The sequence below is a fragment of the Danio rerio genome, chromosome 21, assembly GCF_052040795.2.
Source record: "Danio rerio strain M-AB ecotype USA chromosome 21, GRCz13ab, whole genome shotgun sequence".
NCBI lineage: Eukaryota > Metazoa > Chordata > Actinopteri > Cypriniformes > Danionidae > Danio > Danio rerio.
In genome coordinates this window covers 43,491,630-43,506,423 of record NC_141041.1, presented here as the reverse complement: position 1 = coordinate 43,506,423, position 14,794 = coordinate 43,491,630, and the positions used below count along the sequence as shown (strand labels likewise).

General features: G+C 37.0%; 1 protein-coding gene and 1 long non-coding RNA gene across 2 annotated transcripts in view; both read left to right on the top strand.

Annotated features, from left to right (window-relative positions):
• LOC147838945 (uncharacterized) overlaps window positions 1–14,794 on the top strand; it is a 1,276,407-nt gene that overhangs the window by 664,637 nt on the left and 596,976 nt on the right. The window lies entirely within an intron of this gene.
• Window positions 1–14,794, top strand: part of siah2l (seven in absentia homolog 2 (Drosophila)-like) — a 61,056-nt gene that overhangs the window by 1,447 nt on the left and 44,815 nt on the right.

Genomic DNA, 14,794 nt, shown 5'->3' with positions numbered 1-14,794 from the left:
AATCATGCTTAAAATAAAAATACAGAAAGCTTGATTTAATTGCATAAACTAAAACTTGTTTGTGCATTAATGCAATCACATATGAAATAATTTTTCTTTGTCACTAACATCTCAATAATTTCAAGTAATACTTTTCTTTTGTGATTTATTCAGTCTATTGGCTAAATTGCAAATTACGCTGGATCACAAGTGGCTTTTTTTAGTGAATTTTCACCAAATCTCTGCAGTTGTTTAGTATGAAACTGACACGGACAGTTCACCCAAAAATGAAAATTCTGCCATCATTTACTCAGTTTGAGTTTTGTTGTTCTGTTGAACACAAAAGAAGATATTTTGAAGACTGTTGTAAATCATTGACTTCCATAATATTAAATTTCCTTCTATGAATTTCAATGGTTACTAGTTTCCAAAAGTTATCAACAGAAGAAGAAAAAACAGGTTTGGAAGTCAAGGGTCAGTAAATGATGGCGGAATTTTTTGTTTTTTTGGGTTGCACTATCCCTTGAATTAACCGCATTCATTCACAATTACACATCTAATTCTGAATCTAGAAATCTGACAAGAAACAAACAAGACTTGATCTTCAAAATCTCAGATTTTCGCAGCCCAGTTACTGAAACCATTGGTTTGGTTCAGATGTTAGAAATCTTGTTTAGTATACCCAGAATAACTTTTTGTTGAATCTGAATTCACCCTAGATTAGTTCTAGCTCTCCACAGTTTTGAAAGTTTTCTTTTTATTGTGATTGACCTGAAACCCTTTAATTGCATCATCAGTGCATTAAAGTTGTATCCTCTGTTATCGCTGGCCTGTGAAAGTTGATCACTACTCTTGTTCCCTGGGCTAATGTTTCCTCCTTACAGTGGCTGTAATCAGGACGTGGCGACTGGTACTTGATGTAGAGCAGTTTCTAAAGTGATACCAGCCGTCAGCGAAGGAAAGTAGCCTTCAACGTTTGTGGTGAAAGTAAAGCTGCATCTGCTGCTTGTTCTTAAAAGGGCTTTGTCAGTTTTTCAACGGTCAGCTATAGCAGCATTAAAATGTATGTGTGTTTGTGGATGTATGTAAATTGTGTAATTCTGGAATTGTGCCATGTGCTAAACTAAACAGGTTTCTGACAACATTACCTCTTAACATTATTTTGTATTCACCTTTGACAATTAGTGTTTATACCAATGGTCTTGTTCTGACAGTTAGGGGTAGGGCTGCACAGTATATTGTTTTAGCATCGATATCGAAATGTGCGCATAAGCAAGAGTCACATTGTATGATCTGCAATGTTGAGTTGATATTATAGTGTAACCCTAATAGAGTAAAAATGTATCAATTGCCTGTGATTGTAAGGATTTCAGGAAAGTTTAAAGCATTCAGAGTCAAGAAATGTTTATTGTTTGTGACTTAATGAAGGGTAAATTCATAGTTCATAAATTATTAATATGATTAATACTATACAGTCCTGTTTTATATTTCATTAGTCCTTTTCTTTAGCTGAATACTATTAAAACTCCCTTGAAAAGCACTGTTTATTTCACTTTTATCTTTTGATCTGTTATATTAATAAATGATTGAATTTTTTGTTTCGCGTGGGTTTCCTCCATGTGCTCCGGTTTCCCCCACAAGTCCAAAGACATGTGGTATAGGTTAATTGGGTAGGCTAAATTGTCTGTTGTGTATGTGTATGAATGTGTGTGTATGGATGTTTCCAAGTGATGGGTTGCAGCTGAAAGGGCATCCTCTGCGTAAAACATATGCTGGATAAGTCGGCGGTTCATTCCACTGTTGCGAGTGCCGACCCCAGATTAATAAAGGGATTAAGCCGAAAAGAAAATAATTGTATGAATGAATGAATGAATTTTGTTTATTAAACTTTATGCAAATAATAATCTTAACTAAATGAATGACTGATTTCCAAATAAAGCTAATAAAGTTATCTGGTATAATGGAATTTATATCGCAATATATATTGCAAAAAAACAAAATGTCGCTATGTCAGATTTTGTTTATATCGTGCAGCCCTAGTAAGGGGTCATGAAAATAAGTTGCTTATTTATTGGATGCTGGTCCGTCTGTGTAAATGCTGAGCACATTTAGTATCTTTTGGTTAAAAAAATTGTATTTTTTGATCGCTGAGGACATGATCATCTAAAACCTACTGTGGTCAGGAAAAATCCCATGAATTTCTCATGAGAAATTTCTCACGATTTCTTCTTTAGAAGGTTAACTGACTGAAACACAAACGAACATATTTTAAAGAATTGTTAGAAATTGAGCAGTTTTGGTTACCAGTGACAAAAACAAAACACTAAGGTACCATTTACTACAGTGTGTTTTCAATTTATAGCGGGATTTTAGATTGAAAACGCTCCATGTTCACATTGAGTTTCAGAAAAATATCTCTGTGCACACTTTACAGTCTAAGGGTGCTTTCACACCTGTGAATCGATTCAGTTGTTCTGTAACAGAGATTACAATTGTTACATTGTTGCTCTTTGCTCTTGGAGCGGTTTGCATTCACACTGCGAAGTTTCTAATCGGACCAAAAGAGCTAAAACAAGTCACGTGCGAGTAAACTCTCCTTACATTGATCAGAGTGTCAGGGTTTATTTTGCAGAGTCCGGCTCAGCTGTCAGGAGAGGTGGTTGTTTGGTGGTGATTGACGGAGCGCGCGCGTGACGTGTCTGAGGAGACATGCGGTGGGAAGGGGTAAAAAGGGTGCGCAATGATGCCTATTTGAGGACCGGGAGGGAGACGCGAGATTACCGGGAGATCATCACTCATTTGCGGGCATCCGGAGACTCGCGAAACTTCCGGCCATACTCATAATTCTCTCTTTATACAGCCGTAAGCCTATTACATATCCATAAAACACTGTGATATAACCGCACTCGGATCGCTTTCTCACTGCAATCGAACCGCTCCAGGGTTCGTTTCAATCAAGCCGAGACCACCTCATTCAAGAGATCTCGGAGCGATTACTTTGGCGCGGAACAGAGCGTGATTGCCCTATTCAGATATGCCAAACGAACCGCGCTAACTGGGCAAACGAGATACGTTCCGAAACAAAAGTGTAGGTGTGAAAGCACCCTCACATAACTACATGCAGTGTGAATAACGGCTTGGGATAAAAGGTATCTTTTCCAATTTTAAGGCAGTTTTTGCCCTAACAATCTGCAACAGTGATGTGCAAAATTTCTATTTTAGAAATGCTTTCTCTCCGTGGCGTTGTGGCAGAACAACAGCATATACTGCTTTGATTAAAAAAAAATCACCTCAGGTTCAGTTTCTGTGCTTTATTCAGTGTTATAGACTTCCACTGGGACTTTTAAGTACCGTTTTATGGGACGTTTATCACCATATTGAAAGCAGCAGCAGATAGTTCATCCTCAGATCTTGAAAATAAAATAGCTTGCATAAGGTTTGAAATTAAAAGTCAGAACTGTGATTCAGTGCAAACCAACAGCATTAGTCACTCGGTAGCCTATTATTAATGTTAATTAATAATAGACTAATAATTAATGTGGCGACGCAGTGGTGCAGTAGGTAGTGCTGTCGCCTCACAGCAAGAGGGTCGCTAGTTCGAGCCTCGGCTGTGCCAGTTGGCGTTTCTGTGTGGAGTTTGGAGTGTGGAACTTCCTCCAGGTGCTCCGGTTTCCCCCACAGTCCAAAGACATGCGGTACAGGTGAATTGGGTTGGCTAAATTGTCCGTATTCTATGAGTGTGTGTGTGTGTGTGTGGATGTTTCTCAGAGATGCTTTGCGGCTGGAAGGGCATCCGCTGCGTAAAAACATGCTGGATGAGTTGGCGGTTCATTCCACTGTGGCAACCCCAGATTAATAAAGGGACTAAGCTGAAAAGAAAATGAATGAACGAATAATAATTAATTAATGTAATTAAGGTTGTATTAGTCGAGTTAGGGGGGACTTTCGTAACTTGCGTGGTCCTATGCACCTTGCGTTATCTATGTTAGGCATGGGCAACGGTATAAGATTGTGATTACTGCTCTAAAATATGTTCTTTTTTATATGGCTGGGTAAAAAAACAACTACTTTCCCCGATGAACACAATATATTTTATTTAAAAAAAACTTAAAAGTATTTTGGAAAAGGAACATGTCAGGCTCAATAATTAAAGTAAATAATTGACTATTGCAACTACTGATATTGGGACACTGGAGCGTTTTTAAGCCGCGATTCATCAGTGGATCGCTCGTATGTCAGCTTATAGACAAACCAGCTGATCGCTCCAGTTTCCCTATTAGGAGCTGTACTCGGTAAACAGCGGTGACTTCTATCATGAACTGATCACCTTCATGGCCAATCACAGTAATTTCTGTTGAGCATGTGAACTCGATGGCAAATCAGCGCTGTTTAAACAGCCCATATTATACATGAAATAGGGTCATATCTTGGTTGTAAGGGTCTGCAACAACAGTTTAATATGCATGCAAGGTCAAAAAACATTTTCATGGTCTTATAATCTGCATTTATTTTTACCTAATTGTCCCAGCGACTCCCGTATGAATCGTCCAGTGATTCATTTGTTCCCAAACCCCTCCTTAGCGCGAAGCTAATCTGCGCTGATCGGACCAATGACAGTCTGTTGCGATTGGTCGACTGCCTTCAGTGAGAGAGTGAAATGCACAACAGCTAATCAGCAATATAAAAGTAATCACAGTTCATACACGCTCGATAGTGTAGGCGTGGATTTTAGCTGCCAGTGGGTCAATGTAAATACAGACTATGGACTTGAAAATACAGACGACTGACTATTTTATTGAGCAAAAACAGTTGAGGAGATCTTCTAGCTTGTCTCACTCTGCTCTTTTCACAGACACACACGCACACACACACACACACACACTTAACCCTGCTCTGGACGACAACGCTCGCGCGCACACACACACACACACACAAACACACACACCTCCGGACGACAGCGCGCGCACATGCACACACACGCACACACAGACACACACACTACCCTCCTCCACGGAGCTCCGTAAACAAAGCAGCACGCGTCGCATTTTAAACGTGGCTTTGCACCCGATATGAGAATATAGCGAGTTAACCTGATACAGTACACACGGTTACTAGTAACAAATCACAACTAAATACATTTGCAAGTTAGAGTAAACGAGGCAACAACTTTAATCGCACGTACTTACACTTGAGAAATGGAGGAAGAAAAACCCATCCTGACATGTCCATCAGTAAGTTACTCTTTACTGATCCTTTAACAAACGCAGATGAAGTATTCTGTGTAGCATGTAGTTTCCAGAAGTTTTCAGATGTTTCCAACTGCTTGGCTATAATACTGAGGTTTCATCTTTGGGTAGAGACTCAATAATATCCATCTGCAGGGTGACTTCAATCGACCGGCATGTTTGTGTGTGTGTGTTTGTGTGTGTGTGTCTGGGTTTCTGTGTTAGAGGGCGGGGCCGCAGGTTTGAAATCTCCCGGGTTTGCGCGTGCACGTGAATAACTTGGTTTCGTTAGTACGTCATGGCGAAACACCTAATGACTCGTTATCAAGGCGACTCGATTGAAGCACTATGAGTCGATTCTCTTATAAATGAATCAACAGTTTTAAACACTGTACACTAACAGATTTAGATACCTTCTGAGTTTTACTGTTTCTCCAACTCTATATATTTAAAAATATAATTCATACATTTTCAAGTTATTACATTTAGCAGGTTTACACAGTATTTTCTTTTACCTCCTGTTTGAGTGCACAGATTATTGTCTAACAGGCATTAGAGTCGCTGTAGATCTGTGATAATCAGACATTCCTATCTTGAGGCCAGAGCTCACAGATCTGTTACGTAATGTGATCATTTAAAATAAATCCCTCACAGCATGACGACAGCTCTTTATTACACCCAGTTTGCTTTATCAATTCATTAGAAGTCATTTTACATTACTTACAGTTTGATTAAAAGATAATGAAGACCAACATTTAATTTTTTTAGACTAACATCTCTGTAAACCAACAGCGTTCAGCTGCGCGTCTAGCTCTGCCTTTTGGTACCCTTTCTTGTGTTTGGTACCCTTTTGAAAGGGTGCTGAAAAAGTGGTACGGTACGGTTCGGTATGCATTTTGACAGTGAAAACGGCCATAAAAGCGCACCAAGCCGAACCATACCACTCAATGGAAACGGGCCACTAGTTACAGATAGACTTTATGTGCGAGTTTTGCGTTTCATCTTCGCCACCTCTGGCCAAAATAACAACACACGCGAAAATGACTGCCGTGGCTAGCAGGGGTGCGTTCTTCGTACGTGGATTACTCAGTTAGCTGGATTTGGATATTGACGATTTGACACGATCCTGGATCGTTTCGTTCTTCAAAGCTGATCTGAGAGTTGTTGTCATAGCAACAGTTCTGCTAGCTCAAACCTGATCGGAAGCAGGTTTAATTCATATAAACAGGATTAGATCGGGTCAGTTCAAGCAAAGATAATAGAGAAAGTACCGAATTATGATATTTTCTTACAGTAGTAGTTACTTGGGAAAATAGTAAATATTTTTAACTATATATATAAAGTTATAGTTATTAATAAAATAAATAAAGTTATATTAACAAAACTTATGCAATCTGCACCCTCGAAATGAAAGTACAAAGAGAAAATTTATTGATATGAACTTTTTAGATCACTTTAGTACAATTTGTGTATGATAATAGAAATGCACAATATGTGACTTTTAAAAAAAATAAAAAATAAATTAATTAATGCAGTCATGAACATGTTGTGACGGTTAATATGCCAGTGATTATGCTTCACAAAAGTTGCAGACACCTTTACCAATATCAAAATGCTTTTGTAAAGAAAATCTTTTTCAAATTTAGAACTAAATACATTTATTTGCATTGAAATACATGATGAATACTCTTGACACATGAAAGTGTAAAGCCTGCAGCTCACAACATATGTGGAAAGTTATTGCGTGTCATATTTAACAAACCATTTACTGCTAATTTGATGTAATTTTGCTCACATGGATAATTGAATATTAATCAGATGATGTCATTACACTGCTGTGCCGTCAGCCAATCGTTGAATTGCTGATCATGATTTCGAGGTTCGATAGATCTGTCCTTCACAACACACGCAGCGATCTCAGATCAGTTCATCCAGACATTCTAATCTGATTCGCAAACTTGTTTAAAGAACCAAATTAACCAGAGATCAGTTATCAAGATTAAAAGATCCAGGATCGGCAAAATCATCTTAGATCATTTAAGCGAGGTACGAAGAACGGACCCCAGCAGTGAGAAGATTGTAAATAAAAAAAGGATGTTGCCAGGGTGTTTTTTTTTTTTTCTTGTGCATGCCAGCCGCTAGCTCCCTATCTGAAAAATTATTTAGCATAGTGACAATGTAGTCATCCGACTTCACAATTTGTAATGTAGCAGTATGTATTTGACTAATTTATTTTGACTATGGATTTTAGTTTTTGACTATCAAGACTTTTTGCCTTAGGAAGGTTGGTAAATTCAAATAAAGTGGTTAAATAACATAAATCCTAATAATCCTAGGATTGTAAAAATATTCAATAATAATCGATACCGAAATATATGAAACATTATATTGTGAATTATTTTATTATTATATTATTATTTGCCAAGCCAGGCTTTCTCGCTTTCTTACTTTTTATCATGTTCAGTTTTGCTGTTTGTCTCCGTCACTCTTTTCTCCTGTTTGTTTTCTTTTCTGTTTGTTTTCTGGTTGTTCTTTCACTTTTATTTCTTCCTTGGTTCACTTTTCGTTTGTTCTTTTATAAGTTTGTTCTGTCTTTTTCACATTTTCTATGTATCTTTCACTTTTGTTTGGTCTTTGGTTTGCCCTTTCTTTTTTCTGTTAGGCTTTTGCTTCTCTTTTTTTTTCACTGTCAACGCTTCTTCTTTTTACTCTCTCCTTTGCTTTCTATTCCAGTCTGTTTAGATTTTTAAAATCTTTTTGCTTTCTTACAATTTGTTTGTCTGTTCTTTCATTCTCTCTTGTATTTTTTTTATTTTATTTGCTCATTTCTTCTTCTCATTTTTGCGTTTATTCTATTTTTTTGCTCTTTTTCTTGTTCTTTCTTTCCACTTTTCCTTTGGTTTTTCATTCATATCTTTTTTGCCTTACATTACTACCTTCCAATTTTTGTTTGTGCTTTTAATTTCTACCTTTCTATTCTTCCTTTCATTTGTTCTGTTTTTTTTTTCTTTTCTCTAATTTGCTTTTACATCTATCACTTATTTTTTCTTTCAGTTTTTTATTTTTCTTGCTTTGTATCTTTCTTTTATCTCTCCTTCTTTTTTCACTCACTCTTTTCCTTTGCTTTCTTTCCTTTCTTTGCTTCACTTTTTTCTTTTACTCTCTTTCTGTTCTTACACTCACTCACTCACTCTTTTTTCTTTTCTTTTTTCTTTCTGTCCTTTACTCCTTTTTTTATTATTTAACTTTTTTTTGCTTGTCAAATGCACACCAGATCCCTGTTCTCTCTCTTTCACACACAGACACAACAGGTGTTCAACAAATATCCGTGAGCTAAACCTGAAACAGGATCCGCTTCTCCCGCACATTCCTACCCATGATTTATTTGGGTTTATAAGAAAGGAGTGGAAAAGGAAATGGGAATCTTGGCTGTTCTCCGATGTCTCCGCAACTCGTGTAGGACGTCCGTTTGGAGTCTGGCTGAAAAAAAGAGCAGTTCCTTCTTAGCTGTCGCTGAGCCTCTGTCAGACTGGCACACGTAACCAGATTAGACATGGAGACACTTAGTCCCCCTCCGGCTTGGCCATTTGTTTGGCTGCACGGGTCTATTTTCAGCCTGTTCTGCGGCTTTAAGACACAAGCTGCTGTCACTATGAATAGAGGCGGGTGCACGCGAGGGGAATTAAAGGCTGTGATGATGCCCATGAGGCAGTGTTTGGAGAAGTGAGCACCCCGGTGTGGTGAACATTGGCGACGCTGAACAATAGCGCGCATGTATGGTATTATTGATTGCAGATCTGCGTGCAATGCTGGGCCGAGCATCTGTGGACACAACATTCAGAGCAATCTTATTGAAATCTGTGGTTTTTATTTATACTTGTTTACAGCATTCTTTCTCAAATAACTCTAGGCAAAAAGCTTGATCGTTAATATGTTTATATTAAGTCATAGATAATTAGCTGCCTATTTATATGCTTGTTTGTTTGCATATTGATATTCTTGGCATTGTCAAATTAGTTTGATCAACAAAAATGGTATTTGCCAGTCTTTGCTTTTAAATCCAAATAAAATCAACATGTACTGTAGCAAATGATCAGTAATGAACAAATAAATAGTTTATTATTTAAAACTTTAATATACAAAACTACTTAACGTGTTATTGTTAATAATGTGTCAGCTTGGTTTGTAAAAATGTAAATGAATGAACATTATGAATAATAAACAATTATTTATTGAAATATTAAATTACAGTATATTCTTATATTTGATTTTATTTGACAATTTTACCAAAAAATATACAAACAAGTCCAGTTAGACTAATTCATACAAATTTTAAAAACTGTCGAGGATAAAATACACAAAAAAGCCGCAAGCTTATTTCCCTTGTGGTCCTCGAATATTCTTAAAAAATGGACGAGCAAATCATTAGTGGATTGCAAACATCAACAGCTCAGCAACTCGGCACAGCAAAAAACTTCAACTTTTAAACAACCACTTTTTAATTTCCCTTCTAAAAACACTCTCAGTTTGAATCTCTTTAAAAATGGTGGGCAAAATATTCCAAGCAGCAGAGCTCGTACACAAAAAAGAATTTCTACCTGATTCAATCTTGAATCTGTATGGGTAAATATCTCTGCTGTGTGCTCTTGTTGAATGACTGTGCACCTCGCTGACTAAAACATAATAATTAAGAAAATATTTTGGGACTGTTTTCTTTCAAATCTTAAAAACCATCACTAATTTTAATAATTTTACCCTCTTCTCAACTTTGAAAAAATTACTTTGACTATAATGTTCATTATTTAAATGTGTCATTGGAGGAACTTTCATAATAATTCTACATAACTTATTTTGGGCTGTCTGCAATTTATTTTTCATTTTTTTTAGAACTACCGCTGTACCAAAAAGCTGCAGCATAGTCAAAGTATGGCTGCACTAATGCACTAGCTAAAATTTTTAGAATTTTGGTATCTAGGAGCACTGCCTGTCCTGCTAAAAACTTTATTCTAGAACAAATGTTTGAATGGACTATAACAGCCATCTTTTCACCTGTCAAATTACTATCTAAAATGCAACCTAAGTATTTCACTACCTGTTTTGGAGTAATAAATTGATCCCCTACTTTTATCTTTGCCCCAACACATTTTCTTAATTTCGCAGCTGAACCAAATAAAATAAATTCAGTTTTACCCAAATGTAAGTACAATTTATTAAGACAAAACCATTCAGAGACTATCTCAATTTGTTTACTTATTTCGTTATCAATGAAATCACTCCTCTCATGAGACAAAATTATTGCTGCATCATCCGCATATAACAAAAGCTTATTTGAACAAGCCATTTTCAAATCATTAATATATATTAAAAAAAGCAACGAACCTAAAACACTGCCGGACCAAAACGGACCTAAAACATATTGTTAAATATTGGATTAAAAGTAATGCAATATTAACAATTAGTAAATTATTAATTATTTGTAACTATTTTGATTATTGTTAGAAATAATAATATATATTATATAAATGTATTAATAAAATATATAAATGTTCGAAAATATTGTCATACATTATGAAAACCTAAAGGTGCAGTAGGTGATTGTCTCTAGAAACATTTTTTGTTGTGCTGGTTGAAAGTCTCTTCACATTCCAATAGTACTGATTAAAGTAAATGATCTAAATGTGTTTTTGTATTGTGGGTAAGGCATAGGACGATACAAAAATGTTTATCCGTTTAAATAATGTCGGGCTGATAATTCCTATAATTCTGATAAGTAGCCCAAACTGTCGGTCAACAAATGTAGATTTGTACAACTGTGCACCTCGGTTCACGCAGATCCGCAATTTGCGCGCTCGCGCGTTCTTGTGCACACCCGACAGTCACAGCGGGATGACTGAAATTACGGGAGTTTTCCAGGAGAGATTAAAAAACGGGAGGATGGCGGAAGATGGGTCTGAAATACGGGAGACTCTTGGCAAAAACGGGAGTGTTGGCAGGTAGGGTAATGTTATGTTTTAAAACTATTATACTGTTGAACTGAAATCTTCCAGCGAAAGATTGATGTGACTATTTTCAGTTTCAGAGGGGACCTTTTACAGCATCATTTCATTTAGTTTAACATCAAAACATCAGTAAATAGCGCCATTCCGCCTAGCCTGCTTTACTGAGGTAAAGCTGGTTTTATATTCACATCACATCGATTGATTTATTTATGTTTTTTAACTATATGATGATCTGGGACGCGCTTCCTATATTGTTCAACATGCTACTCTGAATATTGCCTCAGAAATAGGATGCAAGTATGGCTTAGTTATAAGTGTAATTCCTGTGTGCCGCTGGCCAACCACTAAGCATACAGTAGTCACTTTAGGACAAAGCGCATGAGAGAGAGTGAGTCCAGTGATCATTGCATGCATGAATTATTGGATATTATGAAAGTTTAGCTTGCTACACAACTGAAAACATGCTAGGTATAATACAGTTTTTCATTGGAAATTGTAGTATTATAAAGTACTGTAAAGCTTTCTAACTGGCAGATGACTGATCTAGTGGGTTGCCTGTTGTCATTTTTAAGGTCTGTGTGTTCGTGTTTTAGGAGGCGTGGCTTTGGATGACAGGGCAGGGACTTTATTTCAAAGATATTATGCTAATCGGTTGGCATAACAGGATTTTGGAGAAATAATTTTACTAGTTTTTGTTGAAAGATGCTAGTATTCAGCTTAATGTTTAATATTAAAGGCTCAACTAGGTTAATTAGTTATCTAGGCTAGTTAAATTAATTAGGCAAGTCGTTGAACAACTGTGGTTTGTTCTGTTTCCAACCGTAAAATAAAATATATTCCTAAGAAAGCTAATAATATTGATCTTAAATGATTTTATTTTAATCATTTAACTGGCCTTGTAACCATCTGATTGACCTTTTGTCCATGTAGAACAAGGGTTCTCAACCTTTTTCACTTTGAAGCCCACCTCCCTCTCTGAAAAAAGGCCCAAACTGATTGTCGAAAGAAAATGCTTATTTTAAAGCTTTATTTATTAGCAAAACATTTATTTTCATTCATTTTCTTGTCGGCTTAGTACCTTTATTAATCTGGGGTCGCCACAGCGGAATAAACCGCCAACTTATCCAGCAAGTTTTTACGCAGCAGATGCCCTTCCAGCCACAACCCATCTCTGGGAAACAACCACACAAACACTCATACACTACGGACAATTTAGCCTACCCAATTCACCTGTACTGCATGTCTTTGGACTGTGGGGGAAACCGGAGCACCCGGAAGAAACCCACGCCAAGGCAGGGAGAACATGCAAACTCCACACAGAAATGCCAACTGAGCCGAGGTTCGAACCAGCGACCTTCTTGCTGTGAGGCGACAGCACTACCTATTGCACCACTGCTTCGCCAACATTTATTTTGCCTTTTATTATTTTATTTTTCGACATTTTTATAAAAAAAAAAAAAAAACAGACAGGTTCAAAGTTCATGAACTCTTTATTTCAGTTATTTTTTTTTACAACTGCAGAGTATTTGGGCCTTCAATAAATGAACCTGACAGGACAACATGGAGATGGCATAAAAACAGCTGCTGCTTTGAATTAGACTGATTAATATTCATCTGTTGATCTACCATTCATATCCATTAAAAAAATTTAAAACATTGTAAAAACACTCTAAATCTCTTGAAACGCATAGATCCGAAGGCGGATTGGGTTGTAGCTGGACTTTATTGGAGTTCGCTGATAGAAACAGTGAACAGCTGTTCACTGAAACACCATAAAGCAGGGGTGTCAAACTCAATTCCTGGAGGGCCGCAGCCCTGCACAGTTTAGTTCCAACCCTGCTCCAACACACTTACCTGTAGGTTTCAAACAAGCCTGAAGGACTCAATTAGTTTGATCAGGTGTGTTTAATTAGGGTTGGAACTAAACTGTGCAGAGCTGCGGCCCTTTTGGAACTGAGTTTGACACCTGTGCCATAGAGTCTCACTAAATCCTACTGTACGGGCGCGCATACGTTATAAAACACTCAGGACGTTAGTTTGGACAACTATGCGGATATTTTAAAGCGTTCACACAAAGAGGGTAAGCATAGTTTGTGAATCAATGGACTTGTGCGACTCTGATACAGTATGAGTCGCAAACGTGAGGCTCGCCGAGCAGGTTATACCCTAATCATCGTTACCCTTACATTTGCTTGACGGTTTGATTTATACAACTGAGAATGTAATCCTAGTTGACGCGCAGCGGTTGAAAATTTAGACCACATGTCTGTATTTAACCGTGAGGCTGTTTTTGCTGTCCGAATTAGCTTATTTAATCACAGAAAACGGGAAATGTCCTTACTGCGATCATTTTAATAATGAAATCAAATAGTTATAGTATAATATTTAAGTTAATTTTAATCTCGCGACCCACCTGCCGGATCGCTGAGGCCCATTAGTGAGCCGTGGCACTCCGATTGAGAATCCCTGCTGTAGATTCAGGTCAATTCAGGCTTATTTGAGTAGTGCTTTTCCCAATAATTTTCATTTCAAAGCAGCTTTACATAAGGTTAAGGTGTTGACTATATAGGGTTTATATACATAGTTAACCTGTAATTGTACAAAAATATGGTGTATATTTCAAAAAAGGTTGTCCGTATATTCAATGAAGTGATCTGATCATTACAGTAAATAAGAACAGTTTGTCCTCAAAGTCCTCTCAGGGTTTGCATCATCTATTCAATTCCTCTTAGGGTTGGCATCATCTCTTCAAGGTTAGGTTATCATTGAAACAAAACAAACATTGCCAATTTTGCTTAGAGTAGTTTAAGGAACACAATTTAAGGAAGTTAAATGGTTAAAGTTAAAGGGTTTTAAAGGGATTTTATTCTAGCCCAACTAAAATAAATAAGACTTTCTCTATGGGATAACAGGAAATATTTGAAAAAAAATTGCAGAGGGGCTAATAATTTGCCTTTAACTTTATAATATTATGGAAGGTTTATTGCCTATTTAACATGTTCTTATTGTACATTTTACTTTTTAATTTTCCTTCTCGAATATAGGCTTACAAACCCATACCTGCCGCTGTTCATAAAACGCACACGTAGACAAATATGTCACATGCATTATAATACCAATTTGTATTACACACACAAATGCACCGAGCTCTCCAGGCACTCACTGTCAATTAAGCAAAGAAATGGAAGGATTAATGAGAAATCGGCAGTTTTCACACTTGAGCTGTGCTGAGAGGTGGATCAAAAGAGCATTTTAGCGGCCAGCGTTTCCTCCCCCTCTTGCAATCTTCATCATATCACTGGAGGAATGAATGTGAGCCGCCTGTAATTAATTTCACAGATGAATTGCTCGCAGGGTGACTCTTTCGAACCCTCTGCAGCTGCAAACACACACAAACACACACACTGCATGAGTGTGTTTGCAGGAACTAGTGTTGTCACAATACTGAAACTTCAATATGAATCCGTTTTCAATACCGCAGGGAAATTCTGCCACCGCATTAATTTAAATGACATTATTAATGCATGTCTTAATTTCTACGTTTGCCAGAGTTAAAAGCTCATTCACGGTTTAGTCAAGCGTTTATTTAGG